Below are 19,749 nucleotides of genomic sequence, written 5' to 3'. Positions count from 1 at the left end.
AAGACAGTTTTGCAGAACACGCAGTTGTTTCCCCGGGCTGAGCAGTGACGTCATCCTCCAAGTACACAGTCTTTTCGCCAAGTTCCTCGGTGAAGTTATTATCGGGCCATACTCAAGGAGCCCCATCGGCTGAAGCCACCCTGTGTCAGGGCTGGCGCACAGGAGATAGAGTTCCCGCTAACCATCCGGGCACTGAAATGTACAATTAACTACCATTTGGCAAAATGCCCTTGAGATAAGCAAGTTAGATTGCGAGACCCATTTGGGCAATTTTAGTAAAGCCCGCTTTTATTTTAATTTATGTTGATTGGCCCGGTTGTCTCCAGTTTCCTTTTAGAGGGTGAAATTTTCCCCCTTTTATTTTTAGCTTTAACAAAGAGAAGGATCGTAGGAATTGAGCTGTGACTCCCTAGAAATCGCGGCATACATTCTCTGAATAACATTTTGCTGTGTTCGCTATTCAGATATTTGTTGGTCTGTCCTCTAAAATAAATGGGGCTTTTAAACCTTGATGGGTGCTGAAGAATAGGAGCTGTCCTGTTAGGGATATTTGAAAGCTTTGAGAAGAAAACGGGAGCATGATGGGTAATTATTTAAGAAGGAACTTTCTAGACTAAGCGCGATGGACAAACAATTTTATAAGTGAACTTTGGTAGCCGTGGTGCTCCACTTACAAGTGAGGCAGAAAAGCAGGACATATGACAACCAGCAGGAAGTGAGCAATTAATGTATTGTTGGGAAGTTTAAAGCCCTGATGGTACCATATTGCTGACTGAAGGGACAGACATTAATTTAGCAGCCAGACTTCCTCTCTTGGCTTCTGCATACAAAGGGACAATCACCCCAGAGGCTTGGGCATATACATGTGTGTGTGTGTGTGTGTGTGTGTGTGTGTGTGTGTGTGTGTGTGTGCGCGCGCGCATGCACACACATACAATAAAGTGTAAAATTGTTCCATTTGAAACTGGTTGCTATATGGTCCATTAGCCATGATTTTGTGTCATCTTTTTTCTAGATTTCTATGCCATTTTGAAGATGATAATATTAAGGTGATAGAGAAGAGGTAGTGAGGTCAGAGAGGAGTGGGCAGAGAGGAATGGCTATGGCTGTACAAGGGGAACCCACGTGTGCCCTCTGTGGTTATAAAAGGCTTCTGAGTCTTGATTATAGTAGGTAGCACATGAATGCACACATGTGAAAAAAGTGTAGTGACCTACCTACCACATCCTGTGATATACTGCAACAAAGCACGATAACACATACCAGGGACAAATCAACTTATAAAGGGAAACAGTCTATTTTGGCTGAAGTTTTTGGAGGGCCCCATCTTTGATCAGTTGGTCCTAATCACTCCTGACATGTGGTAAAGGAAAACCTCCTAGCTGGAGAGCAACAGAAAGAGTAGAAAAGGAAAGGCTGGGGCTCCATTATTACCATTGGGACACTACGTCAATGGCCTTGAGAGATTCTGCCACCTCCCAGTAACATCATTCTAGGAACACATAGGAATTTGATGAACATTTAAGATCCCAAGCAGAACATATGTACCCAAATGATCATATGAAAAACTGGTTGAGGAAAGAAATAGATTTTTTTTTAATCAGTGACAGAATCCGATAGTAAAGAATTACCCTGGGACTGGAGAGAAGGCTCAGCAATTAGAGCATTTGGTCTTGCTCAGGACCTGGATTCAGTTCCTAGCACACTCAGGGTGACTCAAAGGTGCCTCTAACTCCAGTTCTAAGGGATCTGGTGCCTTCTTCTGACTGCTGAGGGTGACAGACACACATGGATCATAAACATATATGCTGACAAAATATAAATATTTTTAAAAAGGAAAGAGAAGCAATGTAAATGGGATGTTTTTGCATTGCTTCCTCTAACTCCAAGCAAACTTACAATTATCTAAAAAGGCAAAAAAAAAAGGTTGACCTATTTTCTTTATGATTTTCCCTGGGAAAATAATTTTCATTTCAAAATACTGCATAGTTTTTATTTCCCAGTCCAGCACTTTTGTAATATCAATGTAGTATGTGGCACAACTTAGAAAGCAAACAGCATCAAAACATAGAACAAAACATTTTTTTTCAAACTTGTGACAATTTTTATTTCTTTTCTGCCTGTTTTCTGACTTATGTTTTAGTGGAATTATCCCAATTCTTCACTATGGACGTTTTTTTGAAGGAAATATCGTTGTGCCAGAATAAAAATGAGCCATTTTATTGCCATAAAAAAGAAACATGATATAATCTAAACTTAGCATAATCTGTGTTCTAAATCTCTAGATAATATATTTACATTGAATAGTGATGAGTTATTATAGACAAAAGGCATGCATATTGATTTATCATTGATTACACACTATTTTTGGCATTTTGGAATAAAAAATATGGCATCAATGTTGATTACTAACTTCACTTATCATGACTTAGGAAGAAATAAGAACAACCACACCACTTTTATCTTAAACTTATCTATTCACCAGAGACATCCAAAACCAACTGAACCCTACTAAATAATGCTGTGGTGTCCTTAAAACTTCATTATGTGATAAAATGGTATTCAGAGTTTTGACAATTTCTACCATCAGCAGGAAGCTCTTTTCAGAACTGCCATCCAACAATGCTTGAATAATTTATTCTGTAAGAGCAATAGTACCCATGAGCATGCAAGTACTGACACATGGGCATGTGACTGACTCAGGTCAGTCTAAGGGATGATAGGTAATAATGGTCACTCAGAACCCATAGATGTTTTGATTCAGTGGTGATCAGATCCTCTGTACAGAAATGAAGCCAAGCCCTCTTTGCTCTTATGACTCTATCTCCCAACCAGAGTATCCTGCCTGCCAATCATTGTTTTCTGATTTGCTCTCTAGTCAAATTTGAAATAATGAAAAAAGTAAATTACATCTTATTAAAAATCAATGTGGAGCAGTAAAAGTTATTTGTTACATTGAGAAAATCTAGTTTGGATTGTAGCAATGATGAAATCCATCAGCACCCGAGATAGACTCAGTTTCATCTTGATCCTGGAATCCTTCCGTGTACAGTGGGCCAGCATTGCGAGGTAGTATCTCACTTTCACAAAGCTAAAGGGTGCACAAAGAAAGAACAGGCAGCAGTTATGAGATTTTCCATTGTGTTCTGATAGAAGAGATTTGTTTGTTTGCTTATTGAGTCATGGAAAGCCAGAAAATTCAAATAACTAAATATTTTTATTAATAAAATTTGCCCTACATTTTCTATCCTTACATTTTGAAATTAGATTCCCCTCTAAGTTGGTTAGTGTATCTGTAATTCCTTAAAGCTGAGCAACAGTAGAGATAGTAATACTAATTTCTATTAAGCCAGTGCCATGACACGGTCATTTATAGTCACATTCGTGCTACACCACCCTTTAGAGTCAGCCCTTAGGGCAGCAGTGCTGTTGAAGACAAAAGGAGGCTTGGGGAGGCTGGGTAATTTAAGGGTAGATTATCACCCCCGTCTGGATTTGAGTTTTCCTTTTCTTGCCTTTCTATTTTATTTAATTTTTATTTTTAATTTCAGCATTTTTAAAATTTATAGTCAAGAGTCACAGAAATCTTTTTGCAGCTCCATCCAGGGTACCAGCTAGAGTTCTGAAACTATCTTATGTTTGTTGAGGAAAATCATGTATATGTGTATGTACTTTTGATATTTTTCTTCAAGATTCCTTGTTTTGCCTAAGGTTTGTTTTTCCTCTGTATTCACCTAGAGATAGTGAAATGGCTTCTCAGGCTTGGTATCTGACAACAGATAGGTGTGTAGGCCACTCGATCTGCTCACTGATCACTTGTGGACTATGAGGCTTCCTTGTTGGTTTGAGTCTAAGGACGGTGTATGAAGGAATATGTAACATGCCTGCCTCATGGTACTAGATATATAAAAGTCAGCAGCATTATACCTATTGTTATATATTATATTATATATATGCCACCAATTTATATTATATTATATTATATTATATTATATTATATTATATATATGCTACCAATTTAGAGAGCGGATTCTAACTTTAGAATACAAGAGCAGAAGGGCAAATTGCTGTTCTTAGTTCGTTCTAAAGTCCGGTGAACAGACATAAGCTTTGAGGAATGGTTGCTTTCTTCCAGGGTCTCTGAACTTAACACATTGGTGGCATACATTTTAGTGTTGCCCTGTTACCATGGGTCTCAGGTTTACCCTGTCTTTATTTTCTATCTTACGACTGGTACCATAGATCTATATTCTCAACCGCTCGGTGCAATGTGCCATTAACATTTCTCACATTTACATAGATGTTCATGCATGTTTTATATGTGTATATGTGTGTGAGTGTATTTTCTTTGAAGTATTGCATTTTCTAAATACATACCCAAAGGTATGATGGAAACAGCCTACTATTTTACAATGTTTCCTTAGCCCATGGGGAACAGCTGTCTAGTTTCTGGTTAGTTCAGTTCCTAGGTTTCTCAGCCAAATCATTCCAATCACCCTGTGCTGTGCCAATTGATAAAGTAGTCATTGGCTGCTAAGGTTTCCTAATTTAGTATTTTTAGTAAATTTCCTTTGGTATTTTAGATGGAATTATTTATTGGGTTGCAACAGTGTGTTTATATTTGGGTTGTTTTGAATATATCTAGTCTGGATGCTGTTAAAACATTGTTGCTTTCTTGAGAATGGTTGCACTAACCAGACCCATGAATTTAAAAACCGACAACCATGATAAAATTTTAATGATAATTAGCTTTTGAAGGACTTTTTTTTATCACTTCAAACTTATTGATAATCCTCAGTCTAATTCTGATGCATAGTTATGGACTCTAAGATCTGATGTGTGTCTCACTAGGTCTTTCTTGTGATAAAAGCCTTTTACCCCCTCCTACAAATTCAGGCACTTCCCTCCTGATTTAGTGCACCACCATCCTGCAGGATGTTTTATGTGCATGTATCAAATCTGAGGAGTTGTTTGCTTAGATAACAGACACAGCAGAAACGAAAATGACAAATGGAACAGAAATGGGGTCCTCACTAGACAGCCTGTGAGAAACTAAGTTCACTGTGATATCAGAAGTAAACCGTAAAGGAAGTAGGAAGGAGATGTAATAAAACGGAACATTTCTTGGATACCTTTTATCCTCAACAGAGAGGACCATATGATAATCTTTCTGGAATAGGTAATGAGACTGAATTGCCCAGAATGAAGTTCCTAGAGACAGAGTGTAGAAACTGCTTTGAGGAGGTATCTGGTTTCAGACACATCATACAGTCATATTCTAACAAGCAAAAAGGAGTTACAGTTAGTCAATCAAATACCCTTTGTTTGATTCAAGACTGTATGTACTATTTTTTTAAACCTTTTGTCTTATGAGCTCTACTGCTATGAAGAGACCCCATGACCGTAGCAACTCTTATAAAGAAAAAATACTTAATTTGGACTGGCTTGCAGTTTCAGAGGTTTAGTTCATTATCATCATGGTGGGACATGGAGGTGTACAGGCAGATATGATGCTGGAGAAGGAGCTGTCAGTTCTACATCTTAATTCACAAGCTGCAGAATGAGAAACTGTGTTCCACTATCCAGACTTGAGCTCATAAGAACTCAAAGCACATTTCAAAAGTGACACACTTTCTTTAATGAGGCCACACCCATACCAACAAGGTCACACCTTCTAATAGTGCAACTCCCTATAGACTAAGCATTCAAACACATGTGGCTATGGGGACTATTCCTTGTCAACCTATCACACCTTTGAATATTTTGCCTCTGCCCTAAGTCTAAAAAATATACACAAGTACCATTAAGTATTAAATATTCCTTGTTCTTCATTAAATGAGAGCAGAAGCAATGCTTGAAAAATTATAATAAATGTGATAGAATATTTAGTTATAGGTTAAAATGACATCTTAGTTACTTGTTATTTACAAATAAGACTCCTAGCAATAGTGGAGAGGGTTCCTGAACTGACCATCTACCTGTAAGCAACTTGGAGTCTTCCATAATTGCCATCAGAGATCCTCTATCCAGTAACTGATGGAAGCAGAGGCAGAGATCCACAGACAAGTACTTCACTGAGCTCTGAGGGTCTTGAGGAAGAAAGAGAGGAGGAATTGTATCAGGCAAGGGGAGCCATGATGGGGAACCCAAGGAGACAGCTCACTTGAGCTTATGGGAGTTCATGGACACTGGACCAACAGTCAAGGAGCCTGCATGGGACCGATCTATACACTCTGTACACGTCTGAAAATCATGTAGTGTGATCTCTTGGTAAGGATTCTAACAGTGAAAGCTAGACCCCTACCTGGTGCTTTCTGCCTTTTTGGTAACCTGCTCTGCATGCTAGATTACCTGGCCCCACCTAGATTTGAGGGGAGGATCTCAACCCTGCTTCAACTAGATGTGTTATGATTTGTGCAAGTTCAGGGGAAAAGACCTGTCCCTTTCTGAATGGAGATGCAGGAGGAGTGGATGGGGAGGGGGATAGATGGGAAAGGAGAGGGGAAACTTGTTTGTATGTAAAATAAGTGAAAAAATGTTAATTAAATAAAAAAATTATACTACAAGTAAAAACTGTAAAAAGCAAAAAGGAATGTTTCCAGAGATTGTCTTTAGTAAGTTGAACATTAGATAATTTTAAAGTTTAATATTTAATTAACAGAAATGAAGTAGAATGTAATTTCCTAAAGAGGTTATTTTAACTATACGGAAAAGTTTTGTTGATAGTAAGTGTACATAGTACATGCTATAAAATCTATAATGGAATTCCACCAACATTGAACAATCATTCCCTTTTTCCATATCCTCTCTGGCTACAAGGCTGGTGACCCACAAGGACCAGCACAGTGTGACAACCCTGTGGGTTTTCTTTTTTTTTCTACCTACTTATGTATCTAAGAAAACAAAACAGGGATAATCACACATGCTGAAGTGACCTTTGCATATACCAGTGGGCTGATCTTCAACAGCCTTGGCATTGTGGTTGATCTTTGAGTTGTATATTTGAATGCTCACTATATCGTCCCCATAGATTTCTGGAGTTGCTTTTATTGCTTTGATCTTGTGTTTCTTAAGCCCCCCTGTTAGGTTATCTGTATGTTATTTTCTTTTTCAGTTGCTTGTCTAATACTCACTCAATCACCACCACCTCCTCTTCCTGTACCTCAACAACAGAGAACATGATTTCTTTTCTACAAGTCCTTAAGACCCTTCCCTTTGCCTTAACTGCCTTGTTAGTTATTGGTCAGATGTGGTAATGACCTCTTCATAAAATTATTCACATGAGCATCTGTGACGTTATCTTCTCTAAAACTACTTATCTTCAAAGTAAAATAGAAGCACATGGTCATGGAATACAGGTCCTTTTAATGACCTAGTCCTGTTACTTGGCAACCTGTTCCTTTTCATATACCATTTTTAAATTTAAACTTTACTAACTGCCACACATGTAGGTGTGAGCTGACTTGTCTCCTGAGATTTTGCCATTTCTCATGGCCAGAATATCCCCCATCTTTGTCCCTTTATTTCCATGGTTCTAGGTAGAGAGGTTGTTCCTTCACTGTTCCTGTCCAGCTGTTAGGTTGGGTGATGTCTGCAGCAGATTAGCCCCAACTAGGACATATGTGCACACCACTGTGCTTTGCTCGTATTGACTTGCTCATTCTTGCCCCTTTATTTCCCCTTTCCACTTTGCTTGTTAGTGTCCTATTCAGAAATTGTAACTTTGTGCTGTCATATAGATAGATGCCACTACTGTGTGTGTGTGTCTGTCTGTCTGTGTGTGAATGATTGCTAGGTATCTAATTATTGTTAATCTAATGCAAAATCAATCTTTATATATGAAAGTCCTGAATGGACATAATATTATAGATGTTCAAAAATTCATTAAGGAGCTACTGAGGTGGTTTATTGGGTAAATACAATTTCTGTACAAAATTGGCAACCTGAGTTCAATCCCCAGAACCAACATAAAAGTAGAGGGGAAAACCAACTTCACAAAGCTGCCTTTGGACTTGCATGCATGCACCTCACCACACGTGTGCCCAAGATTACATGCACAATAACTAATACAAGTTTAAAATTTCATTAAAATGATAGGTAGAATTTGATCATATTTTGTTTCATAGTTTCCAAGATAGACCTCTTTTTTAAAATAAAACTGAAGTCCAAACATTTCTATAAAATGTAGCTATTTAAGATTATTCTAAAAGGGACTAGTATATTTTGTTATCAGCCATTCACATGTTTCATCAGTGGAGATCAGGTTTTTTTTTGAATGAAAAAGGCATAGCTCTATTCATTAGGATGGTCATCCTAGATTTGTTGCAAAAATACATAGTGATAAACTCATTTTATGTTGTTTGCCCCATTGTTATACTGGTGGGTATAAGTTAAATTATTTTGCTAGGCCTTTGGAGAGTGGAGTCAGCAACTGAAAACAGAGACTACTCTTTTCAAAGAATCACACAGAAACTATAATAATTACAACACTGTTTAGCTGATCGCTCATCAGTATTTCTAGCTAGCTCTTACATCTTAAATTAACCCATTTCTATTAGTCTGAGTATCACCAGAAAACTGTTTCTTATTGGTAAGGTTCTGGTGTCTTTCTCCTTTGGCAACTACACAGTATTTCTTTGAGTCTACTTGCTCTCTATCTATATCTCTGTTTGGAGTTCTTGCCTTGCTTTATTCTGCCCTGCCATAGGCCAAAGCATTTTCTTTATTAACCAATGGTAATAAAACATATTCATAGCATACAGAGGGGAATCCTACATCATTTCTACTTTTCTCTCTAAATAAAAAGGAAGGTTTTAATTTTATCATAGTAAAATTACATATAACAAAGCAGATATCAGGCAAGAATTATAGTTACAATATTTATTATATTTGCATCTTGCAAAATTAAAGAAAATATTCTATTATCTATTTTATCTTTGTGAATCTAAAGTTTCATATCTAATTTATCTTTTATCATAACTATATCTATAACTGTCTTCAACTCTATCAAAGACCCCAGAAGGATAGAATATTAGCTAAGTAAACAGGAAGTGTGTTTGTTGTAAGCAACTTCCAAAATTCTAGAATTAGCGAAGACATCTTGCTGCCTGGACAGGTACCCAAAGTCCTTCTGTAACGTTGGGGCATCCATCTTCAGCCTACAGACCCATAGTATCCAGCAGACTTTTCCACGAAGCAGGAAATTTGAAAGATATATTGGCAGTTTGTCAGTCACTTTCTTCTGTGTCCTGCAGAATGTCTGGCAGACTCTTTCATGAAGCAGGAACCCTTAAGAACTGACTCACCTTTTGGCAAATTCAGCAGTCATTTTTCCACCTGACTATATTCTGTCCTGTCATAGGCCAAAGCAGCTTCTTTAATAACCAATGGTAATAAAGCATATTCTCAGCATACAGAGGGAAATCCCACTTCAAGTAATGAAGCGTGTCATTATGTCCCCAATTTCAGTTCTCCCGTGCTGAATTCAGCACACAATAGGTCACACTGAAGCAACATATGTAAGCCCGTGAAAAGTGAAAAGAGGGATAAACTTAGAGATGTTCCTGCCCCTTTGAAGAAAGCCTACTTTTCAAGCTTCTCAGGATGCTGCTTAGCTCCCTATTTTCTAGCAATAGCTCCCTCAGATCTGCCTTGCCTTTGTTTCTCTCTGAAGATGTAAGCACAGTCTTGGAAGATTTATATCCCTGTAATGAGCCTTGCTTTCAAACAATTTTTATCAATTATTTCCTGGGACAATCTTCAACTTTTTTCTCTACAGAACTTATAACAGAATCATTATCTATACTATAAATACATAGCACAAGGTACATTCCATGATATGTAATAGTCTCCCAGTGCTTAACTATGTTAAATATTGTTTAAGAACATTGGGAATCATTTGTCCAAATTGATCTTTTCAAAAATTCCTAAAGTAACATGAGAGACTAGATAAGGGGAAGTTAAATTAATTAGTGTGATGAGTGGTAATTTCTCAATATATTAGCACACAAGACTGGTTAGTACCATATAAATAAATAGTGCTAAATAAAGGCATGCCCAAATCCTGACCATTCAGAGCACATGCCTCTGTGTATACTCTGAGTCCCCCTCACCTTGTTGCTGGTCATGGGATATATCTTGTGTTTAGTGAGCGCCATTATTTCTTATGTTTTATAACTGCATTCTAAGTAAGTTTCTAACTTTTCACTCTTAGATAGGCTGGATCTCTTATTGTCATGGCTTGCACCAGCAATCCAGGTTTTTTTTTTTTCCAGACGATTGTTCAACTTCTGTCTCATGGCTTAAATATCCTGCATTCTTATAAGGCTAAATTTGGATATATCAATAAATTATACATTGTGAAATAAAAGCAGGTATTTAGCTATTTACAAGTATGTACAATAATAGTCACACCGTCCTGAATGTTTTCACCTCTTAAATACATTCCAGGTGTCCTCAGATGACATCTATGCCAAAAAATACAAACCAGAAGTATCCACAAATATAAAACCACAGATTATGTGACAGGCATTTTTCCATAACTATAAGGATTTACTACCATGTTTGGCACATGGCTATGACTTTATTTGAAATGAGTGTAAACAAAATGAGTGTAAAAAAAAAAGATAGTGCTGGGCGGTGGAAATGCACACCTTTAATCCCAGCACTTGGGAAGCAGAGGCAGATGGATCTCTGTGAGTTCGAGGCCAGCCTAGTCTACAAAAGGTAGTTCCAGGACAGACTCCAAAGCTACAGAGAAACCCTGTCTTGAAAAACAAAAAACAAAAACAAAAACAAAAACAAAAAAGACCAAAATAAGATATTACATTCTGCTTGTTATCTAACTTCAAGATCAGTTGTACTTGAGCTCTAAGAATTCACAGAAGCATTTTTTTTTTTTGCTGTAACTGTGTAGAAGTCCCATGCTGAGAACATGGTTACAGGGACAATCATGCAGCTTTGTCCACAGCTGTGTGTTAGCATATTTGTTAGCATATGACAAACAGGATGCTGGTTTTATAAAAGAAAACTGGAAAATACTCATACTCCTTCAGCATTGATTTGATAGTGTCAGGGATTTTAGAATTTTCAATTTTCAAGCATGGTTGTCCAACATAGACAATGATTTTGTTTCACTTTAATGGCAGGTAGCAATTATAACATGAATGGTTTGCAACAAAGTATCATTTTATCAGACTATAAATCAGATAAATAAAAATAGTCTGTTGTCTATCTCCTTTGACAGGAGTCAAGTCCTTGAGTCTGTACACTAAGTGAGTGTATTTTTGCTTTGAGACTTAAATTTATTTTGGCTTCTTAGTCTTTATATGACTGAAAACTATCAACTGTCCTTTAACTCTGGTTTTAAGTGGGTTTTAAAATCCAGGGCACACAGAGTCACAGCTAACTAAGTCGCTTAGAAATGTTAAGTATGTAACTTAACCCATGAGAAAAAAAATTGAAAAGAGAAAATAATCCTTAATCCACAAACTGCTTGTGCTTTTACAGAAAAGGAAACACTTACGTGACTTTGTGAAAGTCATTTTCTTCCTTGTCAACAGCTGTTTTTAAGATGTTGCCAGATCTAAGTAACTGCAAGTTTTGCTGGCTGGGGCTTTTATTCAATTCTGTTTTATAAACTTTAGTTGTTTTAGTGGTGGTTCTGCCTGCATACTTGGATATGCTTGTTCACAGATGAAATTCCAATAGCTAAAATACTATTGCTGGTCAGGAGGGAGCCATCTTTTATTTTGTGACGGGAAAGCCTTATTCAGAGCATATGATGCGTGTATTGCCTTGTGGAATGCTTCTCATGTTTAGAGAAGACTTTCTTGAAAGTTTCCATGTTTGAGGTGCATGTTGGACACAGAAGCTTCTCCATTTGGACAGAAATAGAGACAGACAGGGCATGGTCAGGCCTCTGAGGAGGATTCAGGTCTCAAAGCTATAGATTGGTGGGAATTCTTGTGAGACCTCATGCCCATGAAGCAGATTAGGGGCTCTTTCTTATAGGTGTCAGAGGAAGGGGGGGGGTTCATGTAGGCAGGATGTCTCTGATTCTTGGCCGCAAGCAGAGGGGAGGGAATATTGGTTTGGGAACATGGGACTGTGGTGAGAACGGGGAAAGTGAGGATGACAGGTTTGTTACGGGTGTATTCATTAGGGGCAGGTCTTCAGATGCCTCAAAGTCAGGCAACCTGGAGTCTCTAGAGATTGAGATCAGGTGTCTTCATAGTCACTCTCTACCTTTTCCTCTGAGCCAGGGTCTCTCAATGAACCTGGAGCTCATTGATTAGCTGGGCGGACTGCCGTGTGAGCTCCATGGATGTGTCTGACTCTGCCCCTTGCCCTGTCAGTTCTTGAATTATAGATGCAGAACACCGCACCGGCTCTTAGGTGGGTCCTAGGAATCCAGGCTTGAGTTCTACTGCTTGTTTAACAAACTCTTTACCAATTAAGTCCATCATCTTCTCAGTCCTAGAATTTAGAAATCTTGTAGCTCAAACTTTATTTACTCCAGCCTTTTTACACCTGATCTTCTCCTACTCCAAGAACAACCCTTCTAGTCAATGCATCCGTGAGTTTAACTTGCCTTATCTTAGTTAGAGTCACTGTTGCTGTGATCAGATGACCAAAGCCATCTGGGAAGGAAAGCACTTCTTTTGGGTTTAATCTTCCACATCACAGTTCATCACCAAAAGGAGTCAGGACAGGAACTCAAGCAAGGAAGAACCTGGAAGCAGGAGCTGATGCCGAGGCCACAGGGGAGCGTTACTTACTGACTTGCTTCCGATGCCTTGCTCAGCCTGCTTTAATATAGAACTCAAGACCACTAGCCCAGGAATAACACTATTCACAATGGGCTGGGACCTCCGCCATCAATCACTAATTAAGAAAAAGCCATTGCAGGCTTCCCTACAGTCCAATCTAATGAAGGCATTTTCTGAATTGACGTTCTCTCTTCTCAGATAACTTAGCTTTTGTCAAGTTGACATAAAACTATCCAGTATAAGGGTCTACATGCAATTCAGGCAATGTCTGTTTGTGTCATATTCACCAAATGCCCTCTAAGTTTAGTTTTACCATTGAAAATGAGAGTGTTTCTTTCTTTTTAAATGATGCATGATATTCCATATATTAATGGACATAAGTTGTGTCCATACTTTGACTTAGCTATTATTGATAGTGTATAAACAACATGGTAGGACCTATGTATTTGAAATTGTGATGCCAGTTTCTCCCCCCACCTGTCTGACTACCTTTCTCTCTGTGTGTGTGTATGTGTGTGTGTGCAAATTTGGTAGTACCGAGTCACGTGATAGACCTACTTTTATTTTTTTGAAAAATACCCATGCAATTTTCCAAGATGTTTGTAGCAATTAACACTCCTACCCACTGTGTACTAGCCAATATTTCTCTTTATTCTTGTCCACCATTATCTTTATTTTCATTATAATAATAATAATCTTGATATGCTATTTCACTAGGGTACAGCTTGCATTTCACAGAGATTAGCGATGATGAACACTTACCATATACTTCTTGGCCATTTGTGTACCTTCTGTGAAAATGAATGTTTTCCATTCAGTTATTGGTCTAATTTTTAATGCTTTGATGTGCATGTTATATTTATGTGCTCTATGTTTGGGCACATATTTTTGCATATGTGCACATAGTCTCATGTGTGCACATGTATGTAGAGGCCAAAAGTAAATTTCAAATGTTTTCCTTAATTGTCCTCTACTTTATATTTTGAGACTGGGTCTCTCACTGAATTTACAGTTCACCAATTTCTAGCTGCCAGCAAACCCCAGGGGATCTGCTTTTTCCTGCCTCTTTTGTGCTGGAATTACAAGTTCATAGCCAAGCCTAGATTTTTATGTGGGTATCACATATCTTAATACATGCCCTCATGTTTAAATTGAGCTGTCTTCTTGCTAAGTTGTAGAATTGCCTTTTATATATTGAATATTGCCCAGGCTGTCTGGGTTGGCATATTACAATGTCATAAACAGTATCTTTATAAACAACAAACATCTTTTTCATAGTTATGGTGACTGAGAACTTCAAGATCAATGAAGCATTAGATTGGGTTTCTCCTTCGGTAATCGGTAGGTGGACACAAAAACTCTCTATTTGAAAAGGGCTTTAACCTTTTTTTGTTTTTTTTTGTTTTTTTTTTTTACCAGATCAAAGCCTAATTATATCCCACAGACCATATGTCATAATTCTTAGACACATCCCGTAAATTGGAGAAATAAAATCATTTTGATTGTAGTGGAAATTATCTTCCTATTGGATAACTTGTTAAAACACCCCTTCTGCCATTCTTTATCATTCACTCTGCAGTCCATCTTAATGAATTTTATTTACTTTGTGGAACTTTTTCATTTACTATAGACTCACTTGTTTTTCTTTTCTTGCCTGTGCTTTTGGTGTCATTTCAAAAATTATTACTTGGAATAATGCCATGCAACTTTCTCCTACACTTTTCTTATAGAAGTTTTATGATTTCAAGTCTGATGCTACAGTTCTTGGTCCATTTTGGGTAGATTTTTGGTGTATGATAGACCTTCAAGTTCATTGATTTCCCAGTTTTCTATCATTATTTGTTGAAGGGATTACTTACCCTTTTCAAATATATTTTAGAACCCTTTTGATGATCATTTAATGAGCACATGTGGAATTATTCCTGAGCTCTCATTAGATCCCTAACATCAATATGTTTATCCCATGCTGTTTTGATGACTAAAGAATAGTAGTGTTATTTAAATTCAGGAAGTGTGAAGCCTCCACATTTGTTTTTCTTGATAAATATTGTTTTATCTGTTTGCTGAACTTTTCGTAGTGCATATGTATTTAGTATTGTTTTTTCTATATCTGTAAAACGAGCATTTGAATTTTCATAAAGATTATATTAGATGCTTAGATCACTTTGCGTAATGTATTAGCTGCTCTAGACCACCAACTTGACTACATCTGGAATCAACTAAAATCCAAGCAACTGGGCATGCTTTTGAGGGATTTTCATGGTTAGAATAGATCTTTTGAGGTGGGAAAACCTACCAAAAATCTGGATCATTTGAGGTTGGAAGAGGAAAACCCACCCTAAATCTGAGCCATACCCTCTCATGGTCGCCCACATAAAAGGAAGTGTAGGAAGGAAGGTATGGCTTTGTGCCTACCTGTTCTCACTTTTGCTAGCAAGTTTACCTATTCTGATTCTGAAGTATTTCTTTGCTGATATTAAGGACTGCTTCTTTAGGACTCCAATATGGGCTAAAGATCACTTGAGACATCATGAACTAAACAATGATCAGATTCTTGGCCTTTCCGTCAAGAGGTAGTCATTAATGAACTAGCAAGACCACACCCTGTAAGCCACTCTAATATATATATTTAATTTTTTATATATATTTAATTTTACAACTTCTGTTTCTTTAAATAACTCTAATACAGCTCATATAGGCACATGACTGCATTTAATTTTCTAATCCAGGACATAGAGTATCTTTTCATTTGTTGAAGTGTTGTCTCGGTTTTACCCAATAATCTCTCATAGTTTTCATTGCGTAAGTATTCCTTCCTTGGTTAAATTTATTCCTAAGTGTTGTTTGTTTCTTATATATTTAAGACAAGGTCTTACTTAATGTTTAGCCTGGGCTGGCTTGGAATTCACTATGTGACTGACACTGACTTCAAACTCATCCTCAGATCTGTCTGGAAGACTCAGATTGTAGACATGTGCTGCCACACATGGTTTATTACATTCTTTTTAAAAAATGCAGTTGTATACAGGAATGTCTGGGCATCCTATTTTGCATACCATTTGCATGTAAAGAAACACAGCTGGTTTTGTGTATTAACTTTTGCATGTGACCCTTTTCTTGCATTTCTGTCAGTTTCTATGGCAGTGGCTTTGGGACTTTCTAAACATCTACAAGATCATGCCGTTTACAAATGGATCATTTCACTTCTCTGTTCTGAAATGGATGTCTTTAATTCATTTTATTTAAATTGTCTTAACATTAATTACATGTTGGACATAAGTAGTGAGGGTAGACATCATAATGAGCTCGATGCTTCGACCTTGGCTATAGAAGCTGTGGACTTGCCACAGAGAATCTTCCTTGTGTTGAGGCATATCCTTGCTATAGCTAATTTGCTGCAAGTTTTTAATAACAGCAGGGCATTCCACATTGTCATATGCTTTATGTTTCTCTTAAGATGATCATACGATTTTTATTTTTTTAAATTATTGTTTCTGTTATTTTTGAGTTGTAATATAATTACATCATTTCCCCTTCTTTTTCTAACCCTGAAAACATATTTCCTATCTTTTATTCTCCAAATGTGGTGTATTGTATCTATAAATTGGCATGTATTAAAACATCCTCGTATCCCTATGATAAACATCACTTCCCATGGTTATGGTCCTTGTAATGCACTATTGAATTTGGTTTTGAGTATTTTGTGGTGATCTTCACATCTGTGCTTATCAGAAATATTTAGTTCTACTATTTTTCTTAGAGCATCCTCATCTGGTTTTGGTATTTGAGAAATGCTGGCTTTGTGCAGAGAACTGAGATGTGCTTCTTACTATGATCTGGAAATGGTGGGAGTGTGCATCCAGTTTCATGTGCTCCAAATGTGCTCTACAGTGTAGTGGAGCATGGTTGTAGAAACTGTCAGAGTGGGGTACACTGGAAGTAATTAGGTCTAGGGAGGACCTTACTTAGAAAAAAATTAGCGAATTTCTCCCAAGGTAGAGTTAGGCCTCATGCAAAGAATGGGGCTAGATCTCTCCCAACCCCCCCTCCTGTTTTTCTGTGTCATCTTATATATGTATAACTGGTTCTTTGTGACTTCTCTTGTCATGTTGTGACACAATGGGCCTCTGCTTCCACTTATGGGATTGTGAGCTATATGCATCTCTTTTCTTCCTAAAGTACTCAGTCTCGTGAATTTTGTTAGAGAAACAGAAAAATGACCGAGGCACCTCCTCTCCAGTTTTTATTAGCAATTTAGAAAATGTGGTGATAATTTTACTTTAAATATTTTGTAGACATCCCCAGTGAAACTATCTGGATTTGAACTATTCTTTTTTAGGAGATTTTTTTTAAAATTATTGATTCAGTCATATTATTCCTTATTTGCTGATTACAGGGAACTGTTAGTGGTTTGGTCTTGGTTGTATGTTTCTAAGATTTTTTTAAATGTTTCTTCTACAGTGTTCAATTGGATGGTGTAATTGTTGATAGTCAATTAGGTTCTTTCTTTTTGTGGCACAGTTGGATGGTATCTTCTTTCATTTATGACAATTTTAAATCCCCTTTTTCTTAGAGTTCTTTATACTTTGTTGATCCTGTTTGCCTTTGAAAACAACTCCCCTCAATTACTTTTAAATATTACTTTTATAGTCCCCATCTCACTCCAGCTCTGATTTTTTTTTTTACTATTTCCTTCCTTCTACTAACTTTGGGCTTAATGTGTTTTTAAAAAATATTTCCTTGAGGTACAAAGTCAAAGGCTTTCTTTCTCCCATGTAGGTGTTTATTGCTGCAGGCTTTCATCTTGGTTTCCACTGCATCCCATAAGTTTTGGTTACAGTGTGCTTCCATTTTTGCTTGTCTCAGGATATTTTTAAATTTTCCTCTTGATTCTTCCCTGACTCATTGTTTATTCTGGTGATTAGTGATATGATTCCAGTTTCATTGTATGTCATATGTGTTTGTATGTGTCATGTATTCCTGTGTTCCTGATAAGTGAGTTCTCCCGTCCATGTTTTGTGGGCTCTCACAGAGTGTGTATTTAGCTGGTAGGCGGAATGTTATATGTAAAGTCTTTTGTATGCCTTTGACCCATTGTATAGTTCAAGAACAACATTAACATCCTTGTTGGTTTTCTGTTTTGAGGGTCTTCATTCTTGAAAGTGGCATTTTAATATTACTTATTTAACTGTGTTGCTCTCTGCTTCTCCACTCAGTTTTTTTTTAAGTTTTGCCTTTTGCATCAGTTTTATGATACTGAAGGTACATATATCCATGCGTATTATATCCTCAACAAAGTGACTATTTGTCTAGATAATTTTTCTGTTAATTCAAAAAACCTAAAATCTATTTTATCTTCCACTTCTTTACCGAGGTTGTGGTGGTTAGTTTTAGCAAATTGTCACAAATTAGAATCATCTGAGGAATCCTCAGTTGAAGAATTGTCTTATTTGCCTTAGTTATTGAAAGATCCTCCTCAAATGTGGGTGACACCTTCCAGTAGCAGCCCAGATGGAAAGGGTCATGGTAGAAGGAAGACTACTCATGCTTGGCTTTCCGCTGGCCACCTCGCCCACTTAATTTATCTGGTGGCTACCGCTACTGTTTTCTTCCCTGATATCAACCAATATTTCAAGCTTTCATTGTTAACTGAAGACAAGAAAGTCTCTATGGGACCATTTCCCGTTTTGCACAGATTGGAACTGTTGAGGCTCCTAGCCCATAGACTGAGCAACTACTGAGTTCATAGTCCCTTAGATGTGATTCAGCTGTTGTTATTTTTCTGTGTGATTGTGTGCGATTGTGTGTGTGTGTTTCATCTTATGGATTCTGTTCTTCTAGAGAACCCTGACTAATACGGAGACATCCATTGCTGATCTCACAGGGTTTACTTCATTATGTATCAAGTTTCTTCTGTGTTGCTACTCCTGTAATTCTCTGACATCAATTTTTAACAATTTGACTGAATTACATGTTGATGAAATTTGTTTTGGCTTGTTTCTGTGAAGACTTCTAAGAGTTACTTACCCAAATTCATATTTCTCCATAGATTTAAAAAGTTTTCAGCCATTATGTTCTTAAGTAAATATTCTTTGCTTTTTTTCTTGAACTACAGAGTAATTCTCATGATGATTTTCTATGAATTCCTTAGCCCACCTGCTTCCCTCCCTCCTCTTGAAAATTTTATATACTTTATACTATATACTTTATTATATAGCTTTAGTTTCATGGATGCTTTATTCTGCACGATTAAGTCTGCTGTTGGTGCTCATACACTGCATTATTTTTATTTGTGGCATTCTAGAATGTCTTTGGTTCCTTGAGATGGCTTCTATCTCTCTGTTGAACTTTTGCCTATGTATTGTTTTCCTGATACTGATGAATTTTTCTCCAGGTTTCTAGCACACTGAATTTTCCCATTTCATTTCTTTTGAACGTTCTTTTTTTGTCAAGCATTTCTTTTGAGTAACATAGTTTGAAATTCAGTTGCTTCTTTGCTACTGGTGTTCTTTCCTGATTTTCTCTGGCCTTGGGATATGTGTATTTGAAGAGATAGGTTCTTTTTTAGAGTGCTTTTATACTGATTCCACCAAGTGAGAAATCCTCTGACTATACAGTTCATTCAAATACTGAGGGTGGATTACTTGGTAATGCACAGGCAGGTTCAACGTGGAGTCCCAGAATGAGCCAGGTTCCTGTCTGGGCAAATGAATACTTGGAACATTTGCTTGAGACAATAAGGGCTAGCCTGGTCATAATGTCAGGGTCATTGATGTGTTTGTTTCAGTCTTTGCCCCAAATGGAGGCTTTCTTATTTTACACGTGTTGTATGGGTTTTGGAGCAGGGTGAAAAGACGGGGTTAAATTTTCATTCTGCCTTTTTGAGTAATGCATCTTTTTCTATTTTTGTGCTCCATATTGACCTGATTTTATTGGATTTAGTAGCTCCAGGAAGGTTTTATTGCTGTGCATAATGCAA

The 19,749-nt window shown here is 37.2% G+C and overlaps 1 protein-coding gene across 4 annotated transcripts in view; it reads left to right on the top strand.

The window, feature by feature from the left end:
- Window positions 1-19,749, top strand: part of Adamtsl1 (ADAMTS like 1) — a 924,007-nt gene that overhangs the window by 48,845 nt on the left and 855,413 nt on the right. The gene's annotated exons all lie outside the window — the stretch shown is intronic.

Source organism: Myodes glareolus, chromosome 3 (genome assembly GCF_982192425.1).
Source record: "Myodes glareolus chromosome 3, mMyoGla1.1, whole genome shotgun sequence".
Classification (NCBI taxonomy): Eukaryota; Metazoa; Chordata; class Mammalia; order Rodentia; family Cricetidae; genus Myodes; species Myodes glareolus.
The sequence above is the reverse complement of the archived record's forward strand: the minus strand, read 5'-3'. Positions and strand labels throughout refer to the sequence as shown.